Genomic DNA, 16,473 nt, shown 5'->3' with positions numbered 1-16,473 from the left:
CCATTCACACCTGCCTGCCTACCCATGTGTGTGGGTTTTGGTGTGTGTGCAAGCCTTCATAGGAAAGGCAAAGACAGTGGCCCATGTGAGCACACCTGTCAGACCTCACCGCAGCCATCCAGTGTGTGTGTGTGTGTGTGTGTGTGTGTGTGTGTGTGTTTGAGAGGAGCATCCTGCCAGGAGAAGCAGGCAGATGAGAAGGAAGATATTTCCTCAACAACATCTGCTGCCATGTGCCTCCTCTTGAGATGGTAGGTGTGCGAGACTATGTGTGTGTGTGTGTGTGTGTGTGTGTTAGTGTGTGTGCATGTGCGTTAGGGGCTCTTATCTCACAGTGTGTTGATGGGTAATGGCAGGCGTCTCATTATGTCCAGGTTGCAGGCTATTGTTGTTTGTAATGTGCTCTAATTCATTCTATCTACAACTGTTAACAGCTCCAACACGCACACACGCACACACACTTATGTACAGTAGACAGACACTGCTGCGCACACACATAGTATACAAAAAAAGCATAGGAACACACTGGAATGAATCCAATTGCGTATGATTGATACACACACATTCACACACACAGGGCACAGTGAAGCGAGCAGTACTGTTGCCAACTGGCAGTGTCTTCTTCTACTTAATGAAATCATCAGAAGGGATTAGAGGTGAATTTCTTAAGGGGGTCTTCATGCACACACCCACATGCACGCACACATCCCTTTCACAGATTTCTTTAGGGGGTCCTTAGGACTTCACCACTCATCGTGGGCAGGGGAAATAAGCATGGGCACTGCTAAAATTAACCCACACACTTATTGAATGTGTTTAAACCCTGGGGTCAAGTGAAGAGAGGAAGACATGAGTGAGGGGTTAATATCATTTAATGGTGTCACTGGTTGTGCGTTTTAACTTGTCTGTGTGTGTGTGTGTTTTTTCAGTGCTTTGGCACTGGGAGCAGCACGCAGGGTTCAATCAATTCGCACACATCCCTCTGGTGGAATTTGATCCAGGGGCAGTGGGGGCACACAAGGCTCAAAAAGTGGGCACACACACACATATGCATACATATACACAGAGTCAGGGGAACAAAAATACACAAGTACACACAAGGTAAAAAAAAATTGTAAGAGTCGTCCGAAACACTGATTAGCTATATGTCGATAATATGGTTTACACTTCCCTGATGCATCAAAAATAATCTCCCTCCTAATTACACTTAAAATGCACAGTTATATGTGCGCGCGCACACACACACACACACACACACACACACACACACACACACACACACACACACACACCAATAATTAAAACCCCTGTGATTAATTTATTGAGCTGAAAGTGCAGCTTTTCCTATTGAGGTACATCAATGATTTTTATCAGGATCTAGTTTGTGTGTGTGTGTGTGTGTGTGTGTGTGTGTGTGCGAATATGTGTATACCTATAATGTGTACTTGACCATAATATACATAATTGCACTGTAAGTGTGCTGGTTTGTTGTTTCATCAGCATGTTTATGTCCTTTGTGTATGCACACATTCCTATATATATTTATGTTTCTGTGAGTCTCTGCATGTACCTCTTCATCTGTGTGTATTTCCCTGTGTTTGTGTGTGTGTGCCCCGACCCCCCTCCCCTCCCCGCCAGCCTGTCTGCGCTGTTCAGCCATCCAATGCCTCTTATCTGTCTGATTAATAGGCGGCCAGCTTCAGGACAAATTAATTAACAGATAACGCCATCTCTCCCTTCTTCCCTTCCTCCCCTCCTTCTCATGAAGCGATCGATACAGCAGAAGAAAAGAAACATCAATGGGAATTTAGTGCTGATGATGGAGAGAGAGAGGTATTGATGGAGAGAGAGAGAGAGAGCACGAGAACGAGTGAGGCGGAGGGGAGAAGAAAGTAAAAAGCGGGAGAGGTGTTAGAGGGAGAGATGGTGATGTTGGTGGGAGGGGTGGAGACCTTTCTTTCATACCTGTGATTTCACTTGACAAAAGAAGGTTCCCTATTTGGCTCTAATTACATTTCCTTTCTGCCCATTGTTGATAAGGCATCTCATACTATGTGTGGGAGTGTGTTTGTGTATGTGTGGATGTTGAACAGCCTGTGTTTACTGTGGTGGCAGTGGTGGTGGTGAGCTGAGCTGAGTGTACAGTAATGCACAATGAAAATAAAGTTCAAAGCTTGGCATAAACATATTAATATACACTTTAAAGGACAGAAAATTGCTTAAGGACATGACCTGCAAGTAAAGCCATGTGCCTCCTGGACACCATTATTGGATATATGCTTATATCTCCAGTACATGCTACATCTTGCTGTATTGGAACATTGGGCAGGATTTATGTTTCCTGTTGAGCATTTCCAGCAAAACCATTTAGTAGTATATAAACTTCATTTTTAGGAGACAGGGTTGAATATTATTTTTTCTTTAAAGATTTTTTTTTTGGCATATTGCCTTTATTAGACAGGGAAACTTTAGAGTGTTGGCGGGAGGGAGCGGGGATGACATGCAGCACAGTGCAAGGGGCTGGAATCGAACTCGCAGCTGCTGCAGCAAGAACGTAGCCTTTGTACAGGGGTGCCCGATCTACCAGGTAAGCTACGGGTGAAGAGTTTCTACTAAACACAAGTGTGTACAGAGTCCGAAATTAATTTTTTGTCTCCCTGGCCAAGAGGACTTGTAGACCGTCCAAGCACATTTTCACTGGCCAACATAATAAATTGCCTTTTTGCCACAGATGCATTTGTTTAAGTACATTTCATTGTGATAATGGGTGTTACGGTACGCAAAATTTTTCAGTACAGTGAACAACTCATCACGGTTAACAGTGCCTCCTGGTGCAAAACTAGGAGCCCTTGAGATGGTCAGTTTCACTGCAAGATGCACGTAAAACCACACGTGACAGAAGAGAAGCAGCTGAGCAGCACACCAGTTAATGACGCCAAAATGCGGTAAAGACTCTCAGCGTTTTTTTATTACGTGGCTATTTTGGGACAAACATTTACCTGCCAGCGTGGTGGATAGCCCCTCTGAGATTGCCCACCAATGGAAAATCTACCCACATTTGTCGCTTGCTGGGTGTTAATTCTGGACCCTGAGTGTGTACATAATGATTTGGATAAGCGAAGAGGTGCATAGGGTCAACTTAATGATCAAAACTTGGTTGGATATGTGTGTGTGTGCTTTTGTTTGGGCGTGTCTGCTAAAATATTAGGACATTCTCCTTTATCTATGAAGGTACAGAGAGAGAAAGAGAGCGTGTGGTGTGTGTAGGTATGTGTGTGTGTGCCATACATTGGTCTGACAGAAAGAGGCTGCAGTGCAGTCATGCAGACTTAACCTCTACTGCTTGCTCTCGCGCTCTTTCTTTTTTCTCTTCCCTTTGCTCTATCAGACACACACATAAAGACCAACACACACACAAACACACGTCGATTCCCCAGCCACCCTGCGGCCTGTTTGTCTGCCAAATGAGTCCTGACTGCACGTTTACACCCGAGACCACACAACAGTCTGGCACAGACACACACACACACACACACACACACACACACACACACACACACACACACACACACACACAGGATAGCCCTCTCTCACGCCCCAGTTGCTACACAGACACACACCAACACACATATCCAGGAGGCCTATATTTGTTTTCTTGTGGTTACAGGGCAAATGGGAACCAGTGAGAACTGATCGTGATGCTTATGAGTACCCGTGCATTCGTGTGAGTACAGTTTGTGGCGTTTTAGAAGCTGCTTGTATGTGCATACGAGTTTGTGTGTGTTTGTACGATGGTGCCCATGTACGCCTACAATAACTGATGCATTAAAGAAAGCTATTCTGTGTCTGTGTGTCTGTGTGTGTGTGCGTATTAATGTGACAAGTGTGAAAACTGGATTGCATCTCTGATCTGGTCCGCGTTATTAACACATGACTAGTCTTCATATTCTGTCACTGTGGTAAAAAACAGGACTTTTTGCAAAAAGTTTGACGTTATTTTACTACACTACTACGACTACAAGTAAAATTGAGGAGGTCAAATAAATTGTATCTAACATTTACACGATACCTGTTAGTCTCTACATAAACTACACACTGAACTAAATCATTTATTTCTTCTGCAATATTTTCTCACACCTGTGTGCTGCAAGTAAGGGTGTAACAATACCAAAAACCTGTGGTACGATATTACCCTGACAAAAAGTCTAAGATACATATTCATCCCAATATCAAAAGCACAAAGAAAAATGCTGAATTGAAAAAATGTAATTTATTACATAATAAAGCCATTTTCTCATTGGGTCTGAGCTTGTCTCTTGACTGTGCCCTTTACTGCTCAGCCAAACACAATACAATCAGGGCTTGAGATTAAGCTTTTGAAAAAACAATAAAATCAAAAGGGATTTTTGACAATCGTTCTATTTTCTTAACATACAGAACATATAATTAACAGGTAACAATTACATGGCTGGGATGATTCTCACTTTACCATCATTTAATTGCCTGTTTTGCCTGGCACTTGGCCAGTTTAACATGGTTGGCGAGACCTTTTCAGTCAAAAACAAGATGGCTGCTCTTTGTTCCATTGTGCAGCGCCTTTGAAATCAGAGCTGCCACACTGTCAGAAACAGAGCCTTTGTCAGGAACACAAGTCAGGAACACAACCTTTGATGGGTCAACAGACTAGGCATCATGGATGGCTAACAGCAACATAACTGTTTTCATCAAAGTAAAATTGATAAATAATCATAGAAGATAATGTCTTGTCAATGTAAATAGTCTCCAAAAAGCTTCTGTAAGGGATACAATTGCACTAGAGCTCTTGCTGAAACAGCATATCAGTTAGCTTCAGGGCAAAAAGGAGTAAGTCTCTTGCATGCAGGGTTTCAATGATATTAAATGTTAGTAATGTTACGTCGTGAACGACACTGTTTACCCCAGAGTTAACTTCTGTCATGTCCAGCATGTCAGATTTTTCTTATCAGTCCTGTTCAACGCTTGGTGGTGAGACAGACTCACATGAGCAGTTCAGCTGGAAGAACTCAAGAACTTAATTACGTAGTATAGTTTCAAATAACATTACATACATTTATTTTTCACTTGCCAAACTGGACGGCAGCATGAGTCATTCTACTTGCCCGAACATAGAATTTGCCCCATGGCAAGTGTTACTGTTGGGCCGTGCCAATTTTTGACAAACAGAGATGACAGAACGTAGCTGAAGTGGCAAAATAACTTTGAAATATTGCGACAGATTTCTTTACAGTCCCATAACGGCATTGAGAGCAATTTTATAGTGATAAATTGTTACATTTCTAGCTGCAAGTAGAAAGTGTCTCAATTTTACAAATGTGACATTTGTGATTTCAAGACCTCGTCCTTTACTTCAATAACAAATACAGAAATGTCTTTCTCTTGAACATTTAAGCTTAATCCTTAATGTCATTCATTTCTGGGCACCTGTGGTAGCAGTGTTGTTGCATTTCTGAAGCCGAAAGCCATTTCTGGTAACAAGCATGACTTCAAAAGTTTAATTGTTGTATCAGCTCAATATAATATGTTGCTTCAAAACTGAAAGCTCACAATGTCAAGAGAAGGAGTGGGTCCCGGTGATTATGTGTGTGAACATGGCCAGGGTGCTGCCAGCAGAGAAACAGGTCAGCTCAGTGTTGCTGGACCACATTTGATCTGAATGAGCCAACTACCAACTTAACCCCCAGTGTGAGACCGTGGCTTGGACAGAATAGGCCAATGGCACTTGGGCAGTGTGTCTCGCATCGTGTGGTGGCTATCTCCAAAATTCTAACCTCCAAAGCTTTTACATACAACATCGCCACATAATTAGCAAAAAATTCTTGCTCTGAAAAATTACAGTCAGATTTCAGAGGCTTTTGAAATTAAAAATAGATTTTTTTTGGGCAGTGGCAAATATGGAGGCATAAGAAGGGTAATGAAATGCAAATGAAGTCCCCAGCTGGAATCGTATCAGGGACATTGTGGTTAGCTTGCAATTTTACATCACATACTGGTTTCCTTTTGGAATGACATGATTTAACAGGCATTTAAATGGTTTGGCTTATTTATGTTCCCTCAAGCACATTTGGGTCCTTTGCCTTCCAAATGTTTAGTGGTTTTGTATCTTGGCTATAGATGACAGCTTCTGTATATAAGAGAGGCTGTCTTAGTGGCCATTTGAACTGATCAAAATATGCCTTTTAATCCTCACTTTTAATTAAGTACATTTTACCTGTGTATAAAGCTGACTGTCTGAATATTAACTGGTTGTAAAATATTGGTCCATCTGCACTCTTGCAGCAGACCCTGCACTCTTGGAGCACCTGCTTGCTCTGTTACCAGCAACACTGTGCTCTGTCCTATTTGATCATGGCCCCAGGACACGTTTAACAGGAAACTTCTCAGTCTGTCTCAACAATTAAACAGCAGAGACTCACACACTTATCAGGAGTTATCAGCCTTGAAGTTGTAAGACGAAGCTTCGCACATTGTCATAGAAATGTAACACTGTACAGCAAAAATAAATTCACACTGAGCACAGTTAAGGAAACTGGATGTGTACTGTAAGAGGGGCATCCTGGCCTGGAGCTTTGCATTACAAATGTGAGTAAAAAGCACACGTAGTTTAAAACAAGGTAAAATATTGTAATAAGCAAATGCAATAGACATGTAGTAGACACTTGCCATGTGACAATAGTCCAGTCGCCAGAAGAAAATGCAGTCATTATATGTTTCTGCAAACCAAGAATATGTTACATGTGTATGTTTCATACAAATTTAAATCTAAGGAAATCTTTCTAAAGTGCCGTATATGAGCTGACTTTGTCATCGGGAGGTGGAGGGGATGGTGAATGGTGCGTCAATTAAACGAGACAGCTGCAGACTACTGCAGACCACTGTTTGGTCCAACAAACAACAAAACTGGTTGTGTTTTAGAAAGTCTCTGCTGTGTTTCAGTTAGCTTTTTAGGCTCCAAACGTGGGTGTTTTGTAGTGACCCGTTCGAATAGTGAATTGAAAAGCAGTTATTTTTTTCATTGAGACATCTCTGCTTTTTCCTGCCAGGGTTCTGAGTCCAAAACCAAATTTTTAAGCATAAACATAATCTTTTACTGACCACAACCAAGTGTTTTTTGTGCCTAAACATAACCACATGCATTAACCACAGTGTCGATTTAATGCAACGTTTCAGTGTATCCTCAACAAAGTAATGGTTTGCAGAAAGGCACTTTGCCAACATTTTCTTCTTATGATTGGGTTGATGGCAATTATCTCACAAAATCTACAGCCACTGTCCGCTTAAAGCCTTGATGTAGTGTAGCTAATTTATTTTGTTAGGGGGCATTTTAAAAGAGGTATTAAGAGCTGTGATGTAAGCCGTTTTATGATCGTCTAGCTGCTCAGTGAAGGTGCGAGGAGAATAGTGGATTGCCTATGTGCAGCATGTACACGTATTGTGTTCTGCAGGGGACAGATTTAAGTCTTCTGGCCCACTGAGAGAGAGATTGCATTAGAACACGGGAAGTGTCCAACAGTTACCAGCACATCGCTGCCCTGCATGTGTGTGTGTGTATGTGTGTATGTTCTGTGTGCACCCTGTCTTACGTGGCTCCAGTGCTCTCTCTCATACCACTTTCTGCACGCGTTTAAATTTGTGTTAGTGTGCACATTGTTGCATGCTGTGCAATGCGAGTGCTCCCTTGTGATGCTTTTTGAGTGTGTGTGTGTGTGTGTGTGTGTGTGTGCGCACATTTCAAACTGTTTTGTACCATACGGCCAGACGCCGGCCCAAATGAACACGGACCCCCTGTGATGGCTTTGGCCAAGCTGAAACAACACACACAAGATATACGCACACGACAAGCATGCTGGCAAATGCTGTCACACACTCACGTACACACACACACACACACACACACACACACATGCACACACACGTCCACCAGCTGACCCAATTACACAGAGATGCGCAACGAAATGGAAACAAATCTACCCAGAGAACCAGCTAATTTAGAGGGGCTTAAAGACACACTCGCACACAGGGCACACATCCACTTACACACATCCACACATACACACACGTGTATCGTCTCTTAGATTATAAAAGACATCATGTGTCAAGTGGAGTTGAGATGATAAGTGCAAATCACAAATTAAGTGTTATCGAATCTAAAATCGAGTTGCTCTATAGAAATCCTGTCAGTGTATCTAAAGTGTGTGTGTGTGATGAGATGACAAGAATGAAACAGAATTACACTCTATTTCTTTTCCCCTTTTTCCCTCAATTCTCCTCGTCATTATTGGAAATATATCTATAAGCATGTCTCCTGTATGCACATTTATGTGATCATGCTTGAAGTTTGTTATTCTTTAATACACATCTAACTCCAGTGAATGTGTAAAGACTGAAGACACCGAGGCCACTGAACCAGCAGTTACGTTACTTGACACCAAATCTGTTTTCTATTGTTGTTGTCACTCCTATCTGTTCAGATGTTTGGGAAGATTTTTTATGCATCAGGGTTGAATTATTTTGCTTATGTACAAAAAAACATAAGAGAATGGAATCCCCAAACACTTCAAGTCACACTACTTTGCTGTAATAGAACAAAACATTTAAGGTCTCCCTCCACTCAAAAGTGTGTTTTGCTTGTTGGTGTTTCACTTGGATGTTTGACCTTCACTGTGCAGAGTGATGTATGTGCAGAGTTTGATGCTAGAAGGCTGTTTTCACATTCGTCTGCTGAGGGTGGAAAGTTTCTCTGTGCTAACCTCAAACATCAGTTTAGGATGTCTAGGTAGAATCAGGATTTTGTGACATCAGAGCTGGTGTGTAACGAACTACCACACATAAATTCTGGATTTTGTATTGACGCAGAAGGAGTAAATGTAATTTTAAACCTTCTTGTGGAAAAACAATTATCTGACAGAAAGTATTGCTAAAAGCAGATTATTGTTTGAGGTCTTGAAACATGTCTCGAGGGGAGCCTTTGTTTGCACTGTGACATGACCAGTACTAATTGTTGGATAATTTTAGGTCTTGCTGAAGACTGGTTAAGATCAGGATCAGGTTTTGGTGATGATTAATCTCAGTTTACAGGAAAAACATTCCTGGTTGACTCTTTGTTTGAGTTGCATATACTGTGAATGAAAAATATAGAGCTGACACATTTTCCTACAAATAAATGAATGAATTCAGTACACTATCAGTTAGTTTTCTAGTACACACATAGCACACACAAGTATGCATCATCACCTTCACCTTCATCCCCTCTCATATTGTTGGCTAAAATATCTTTTTTCTATTTCTTTCCCCTTCCACCCTCCCCCTCTCCTTCCACCACATCCCCCCTTTTTTCTCTGTGCGGCCTCGGGGAGAGTAGAGCAGTCATAGGGTTGCAGTAGCCTCTAATCAGTGTGAACAGCAAGCTAATTACCAAACCCTCAGCCCTGGCTGACTGTTAATTGCATACATTAGACACCATCAGCAGCACTGCAAGATTAACACTTAAAATCTTCCCATTGCTGTAGTGGGGATGAGTGCTCAGAGTGTGTGTGTGTGTGTGTGTGTGTGTGTGTGATGGAGGGAGTCAGGGGGAGAGAGACAGAGGTGGAGAGGAGGGTCGTGTGCTCTATTCTCTGTGTGTGCATGTGTGGTGTGTGCTGCCTCTGTGGTTGCGGGTGCTAATATTTAACACTTAATTAGAGCTAAAATGGAGACGCGGCAACACAGAGATGTGTGTCGAGTGTTATAGCTTTTGCCATGGCGGGGTTGCTCGGGTGGGGGCAGCCGGTCGTCGAGGGCAACCCCGCGTCTCTGTGGAGACGACAGATGGAGTGACATTAAGAGCATTGCAGTGGAGGCATTTCAAATAATAAAATATCAATATTTACATTTTAATTACCCACTTCTAGCTCCGCCAGGGCCATGTCAAGGAGTGTGTGGGGGAGTGTGGGGGAGTGTGCGTGAGTGTGCGTGTGGGCATGTGCCACAGCCAGCTCCACTGGGGCCATGTTTTCTTGTCTCTATATGGAGTCAAGAGTTTTGCTCAAGTGACAATGATCTGCTCTGCTTGAGAATGTCTTGATGAAGGGGATTACACGTGTAAAGTAACTAATTTCTACACAATTTCTGTTTACCAATGTTATTTGTCATACCTTCCTATTTTTACTTTTTCTTTTACTCAATCCATCCCATCTTCCTCTCGTCCTCTATCTCTAAATCCTGTCTCTCCTTCCTTCGATACAATGCTGATGCAAGCAGGACTGACCACTCTGTGAGTATGTGGGCATGTGTGCACAAATCTGTCAGGGGAATTAACCATGTGTACACAAAACTGAGGAGCTTACACACACACACACACACACACACACACACACACGGATACTGCTGACAGAAAGTTTCGAAGATAAAAAACAGTTGAAAATGAAAAAAGGTAAAATAATAACGAGGACAATGTGAATATTTGTACGCCTTCATCTGTTGTCCAGTTAAAACAATAACGTACAAAGTAAAAGACAGCTGGATGCGCTGTTTTGTTTTGATGACGTCTTGCCACTTACTGAAAAGTGTCATTAGGAAACACACTAAGACACTGATTGGACCGAACATCAAAATTCATACCCCAGGGAAAGTCACCCCGTGTCTGTTGAGACTCCACACAAAGAGTGAGTCCCTCTCAGGCCATCAGCACCATTCACTCAGTGGCACACAATATTGCCAAGCATGTTACCACAAGCTTTGTCAGTTGGCAACAATACCAACTTTAAACAGGTTTAATCAGCAGAGAATACATAGGCAGTGATTAAATTACGTGGAAATTATGTGAAGGACAAGATTAAGATCAAACAGGGGTTTTAAATCAGTCTATCTATCTATCTATCTATCTATCTATCTATCTATCTATCTATCTATCTTGTAATGAATTCATTTTCCCAGCTTGTTCAATTAACTTGGTTGTGACAGTCTATTGATCTCTTGGTGGATTACTTTTTCAGAACAATATCCTGCCATAACATATTCTCCTGAAAAGAAAAAATCCATAGTCCAAGCATCAGCAAATGAGCTGCGCTGCTAACCAAACCCGTTGGGCAGGAGACGTTTTTGTTTTCAAAGAGGATTACATAAAATTCTTTGCTCTCATGTTTATTTTGTCACTGTCACAAACAACATTTTGCATTAAAAAGGGATACCAAAGTAAAAATAAATGTGAATGGTATAAATATAGTAGTTCAAAAGAAGTAAATTGTGGAGTGGACATCGGAGAAATTTTCTTTTGTGAAGTGATATTGATGTATGAATAGAAACTTGCTGATTGTGACTTTAAAACAGAACCCAATGGTCCCTGTCCGAGCCCGGTGTCTGTATATGAGATTATAAGGCTGTGTTGATTCTATCTTCCTAATCCCCCGTAGCTTTCCATAGAGAGAGGACCACAGAAACTCCACAGGGATTAATTTACTATTCACAGATTAGAGATATGGTTTCCAATATCATCATCCAGGACAAGCATTGAGAGGAAGGGCTCAACAATGGAGCAATGAGAGGAGAGAGAACAGAGAGAAAGACGACGACACACACAGATGGAAAGAAAGACAGAGATGAAAACGAATGCACGCAGAGAGACAGCCTTCTCTCCTACAGCATCATGCCTTAATGTCCTAGCTCGAAGACACGAACATTAGACCTCATTCCACCTCCTCATCTGGGCCTGAAAAAGCCTGGGCTGAAAATCTTAATTAATTGTCCAATAGTGCTGCGGGGTCATTATGCATTGCAATAAAGAAGCGTGTAATTATGAGATTTAACAGCCATTACCAAGGCCAGGAACTCATATGTCATCATCAGCAACCAAGCCAATGGTTTGGTACGGCTGTGTGTGTGGCTTGATGGACAGCACACACATGTGCACAATGCACACAATCACATATATACATATAGTTCATATAGGTATACAGTGTTTAGATATATCAGAGAGAAATGTTTTGGCTCTTGTATAGGCAAACAAACAGTTGTAAATAAATACATATGCATGCATGAGACTAACAGGGGAACACAAACTGAAAGAGAACACGCACAGAGAAGCACACACACTCGCACACATACCCATCAGTCTGACCCAGACAATAAGGCAGCCAGCTGTGATAGCAGCCTGCAGATGAAACATCCCATCAAGATTAAATAGACACAAAAATACACACATTACTACTGCTGTGTGTGTGTGTGTGTGTGTGTGTGTGTGTGTGCTTTGTGTGTGAACGTGCGGTGAAACACTGGGACCACAGACATGGTCCTGCGCCATGTACCAGGTGGGAAGTGACACACTTGTATAAGGATGAAGTGCTGTGTACAAACACATGCACACGACACAAGGCACATTACTGAAAAAACAACCAAAGTAACAAAAACCATAAAAATGCATTTAAATGAAACTGGACGTTGGAACTGAGAACAAAAAAGATAAAATGGTGTTTCAAATTAAATAAAACAGCAGTAAGACAGTATGCTGTAAGAAGGGCCTGTTGCCGTGAGGACTTTTGGTTGTAGTTTTGATCATACAGCATCTGGTTGGAAATTCTGTGTTGGACGAACAGCATCCCTAAAAGTATGTTCACACTGAACACAAAGCAAACGTATGCCTTGCGTTATTATTTATAAGCATAGCTACCAACCATGTGTGTGAATAGTGGCTGCATGTTAGTTCATAAAACAGCCCCTGTTCTTTCTATTGTTTCTCTGCTTCCTCCTCGTCTCTGAAAAGTGGTGTCATGGGAGAACGGTCTCGTTCTGAAGTCGACGAAATCCAGCGCATGGGCAGTGACTGGTGGCGTCAGAAACCAACGAAAAAAGGCGTCCTTTAACATCAGCATGAAGGTCTGACTGAGGCGAGTGGGAGTGGTGGTGGATGGGTCCAACAAACACCAACTTTCACCTGAGAGAGTGGTGTTCGCGTCCCGTAAAATTCTAAAGCCAAACCTCGTCCGTTTTTCCTAAACCTAACTATGTGCTTTTGTTGCCTAAACCCAACCATGTGTGTTTGTTGTTGAAGGAAAAAAAAAATCAATTCGCTGTGTTGTACTGATGTCGTGCGTTTATTTTTGAAAGAAACTGTAGGTAAACAGTAAATTTCCTGTGAAAATGGAGGTGTATTTTGATAGAAGAAAATGCATCAAACAGGCTGAACTTGACATGGTGTCCCAGAATGTCAACAACCAACCCACCCATGGTACCTTGCACGTCGTATGTGGACGTGGAAAGTCCATGACTTAACGTCAATACGTGACTAGATTGGAATGAGAATGTGTTGGTCACAGAGCTTCTAAATAAGCATAAATATTCTGCTCAAGTCCAAAGAATTCTCAGATTCAGCTTCATCTAAATTCACACTGCCTAGACCCCAAAAGTCTGCAAATGTGTCTGTTTGCTCTCATGAAATCTTTGCAATGACTTTATATATCAATCATGTCACCTCTGAACACGCCAGGCACTCCTCAGGAAACACCCTGCTGGGAGCACTTGAGAGTGCTTTGAAAGTGCAGTGTTTATTTAGCAGAGACGCTTTGGTTGTGTCTGGTGGCTGTGATACAAAATATCCACAGAAGTAAAAATGTCAGCACAAGGTAAAGTACCTGCTCTGGATGAGGGGACAGCCAAAACATAGAGGGAGAGAGGCCAGATTGTGTGGGTTCATGAGAGTAAACATACAGTATATTAATATAAATATATATATACAGTACTTCTGCTCCACTGTTGCTCAGCACTTGTACATGTGGTATTTGTCCTGCCCCTGTAATCGGACGGTTGTATATAAAATTACGAAGTTTAACCTTTTTTTTCTCCTAACTCTGGGCCTTCAGAAATGCCTAACACCAAATGTGCAACACATAATGCAGATTAGACATTAAATGAATTGTATGCTGCTAAAGTCTGTGGCGTAAATTTTTTGCTGTGCTGCAATTGCAACGTATTAAAAAAATGCGCTGGCCTCAGGAAAAAAACACTTTGGTGGACACAGCCTCTAACTGGTTGCCCATCTATGAGTTGCATTTATTGCTGGCAATCATACGAAATGTAGGTACCTTAAAATAAAGAACCAACTGGCTAGTGGATGGTTATAATTAATAAAACCATTTGACATGGTTATTTCATTTTACCTTTCACCACTGGGCTACACAGAGGCACAGGGGCAGCCCCAAACTGTTGCTTATCTGCAGGTGTTTTCTTGTGTATGTGCATGAGGTGTACCTGTCTTTGTGTGTTTTTACCTATACTGTATATCTAATTTGCCTCTGTGTGTGTGTTGTGTGCACAGACCATAAGTCGTCCCCAGCTGGTGACAGGCACGCTCCAATCCTATTTTCCCACCTGCTTATTCCCTGATGGAAAGGATGAATCCTCCGGACTGTTATTTAAGAATGATGAGTGGAGGATGGGAAGGGGAGAGGTGGAAGAAAGGGGGAAGGTGGAAGAGGTAGCAGGAGGAGTATCAGCCATAAAGGACAAGGGAGAGGGGGAAAGCAAAACAAAGGGGGAGTGGGGAATAAACAAAAACACAAAACAAGGAAGAGAGGGAAGAAAAAGGAGGGAGGGGGGGAAGGAGGTGAGGATCAATGACGAGGGTAAGAGAGGTAGATGAAGGCGACGGTGGGAGGAGGAACAGAAAGACTGAGCAGAGCGAATAACAAGAATAGAATAGATATAGATAAGGAGGAGAAAAGAGAAATAGAGACAGAAACAGTGAGGAAAGTAGATAAGTAGAAAGAGGGAGGACGTGGAAAGAGAGATAGAGAATAACTATTTCATGGCTGTCTGTGAACTTTGCATGAACCGACAGAAATAATGTGATGCCATGACAAGCCTGTCCTTCCTTCCACTAGATTTGCTGCATGCATAGGTGTGTGATATGTGTGTGTGCGAACGTCTGCGAATCCCTGTATGTGTGTGAACTCTTTATATTGCTTTTGGTGTGTGTGTGCGTACATGTGTGCCCCAACAGATAGAATAGGATGATGATGATTTGAAATGGAGTTTGGCCTGTGCGTAATTATGATCATCTATCTTTATGCCCCGCCAGCATATCATATCATATCACATCACATCATCTCTCTCTCTCTCTCTCTCTCTCTTCCTCAGGCACACACACACACACACACACACACACACACACACACACACAAAAGCAAATTGAAAGTGGTAAAAGCTGACTGTTTGCTAGTGATGACTTAGATGATGATGGGCTCAGATGGTGTGCTGATTTATTTGTTACTGCTCGTCTGATGTCACATATTATAAAACTGTGCACGTCTGTGTGTGTATGTGTGTGTGTGTGTGTGTGTGCATTAGTGCACATTCACTGTGTATTAGTGCTACTTTAGGAGTGTACGTTTGTGTGTTCACGGGTGCGTTTATGATGTATGCGCTTGTGTACGCATGCTTGTGTGCATGCTGATGTATGCGGCTTCTCTCTGGTGTGTGTGTTTTGTGTGCGCGTGTGTGACAGACATTATTTGATGCAGATTAGTCAGTGTACTCAGATTGCAGGCTGTGTCTCAAAGGCTGATAGACAAATGAATTTGATTTGCTAATGTAATCAAACTAATAAGAAAAACAGCAATGGGCTGCTGAGCGCAAATCTCATGACTTCAATATTTGTGTTTTTTTCTCACTTTTACTTGAACATTTATCCACTGCATGCCTTTCATGACTTCATTTTTTTCCTAAGAAATTAGAATTAAAATGATTAAAATTACTTTCAATGAGAAGCCATAATCTTAAACAGTCAGAAAAAAACAGATTGCCGTGAGACGCCACTTTTAAAATCAGTGTAATTCTTAACATACAGGTATTTACTTACTTAATAACAGTGCTGAAGTTAGTAAAGATACTGTCGCTGATGAGATTGTATTGTCTTTAGGCTCACTACCGCACTACCACAGGCTGCCACTACTCTTCAAGTGACTTCTGTGTGCGTTACTTTTCATCCAGGTCTGATATGGTCTGACACACACGGGTACAGCGACAGCGACAGCTGGTATGATGTGTGAGTCTCGCTGTGTTTTCACGTGTGAGTGTGTGTCCGTATGATGTGTCAGGTTGCCCGACTCTGAAGGCATAAGGTGTGTGTCACCACCAAGGTGTGACCTGATAGAGGGAATACCAGTGTGTGTGAATATTTATACTGTGTGCGTGTGTGTGTGTGTCTGTGTGTGTGTGTGTGTGTTAAACAATGTGTGTTTTTAAAGCAGGCACCTAAAGCTGTGAGTGTCATCATAAGCACATCGTCATGGAAACACTGTCAACATGGTGATGACAAAACAAACACAGGGCATCGGACAGACAGGAGAGTCAACACAGACTGAACGTGCCCTCAGAGACTTAATGTGTGCGGGAACTGGAGTGTGTGTGTATGTGTGTATTCATCAAAACACCAAATAGGGCACAAATAAGTTATTCTTCACA

The 16,473-nt window shown here is 42.1% G+C and overlaps 1 protein-coding gene across 5 annotated transcripts in view; it reads right to left on the bottom strand.

The window, feature by feature from the left end:
* esrrga (estrogen-related receptor gamma a) overlaps positions 1–16,473 on the bottom strand; it is an 86,872-nt gene that overhangs the window by 14,228 nt on the left and 56,171 nt on the right. The gene's annotated exons all lie outside the window — the stretch shown is intronic.

The sequence above is a fragment of the Epinephelus fuscoguttatus genome, linkage group LG2 (genome assembly GCF_011397635.1).
Source record: "Epinephelus fuscoguttatus linkage group LG2, E.fuscoguttatus.final_Chr_v1".
NCBI lineage: Eukaryota > Metazoa > Chordata > Actinopteri > Perciformes > Serranidae > Epinephelus > Epinephelus fuscoguttatus.
Note: the sequence above shows the minus strand (reverse complement) of the source record. Positions and strands in the feature narration are given on the sequence as shown.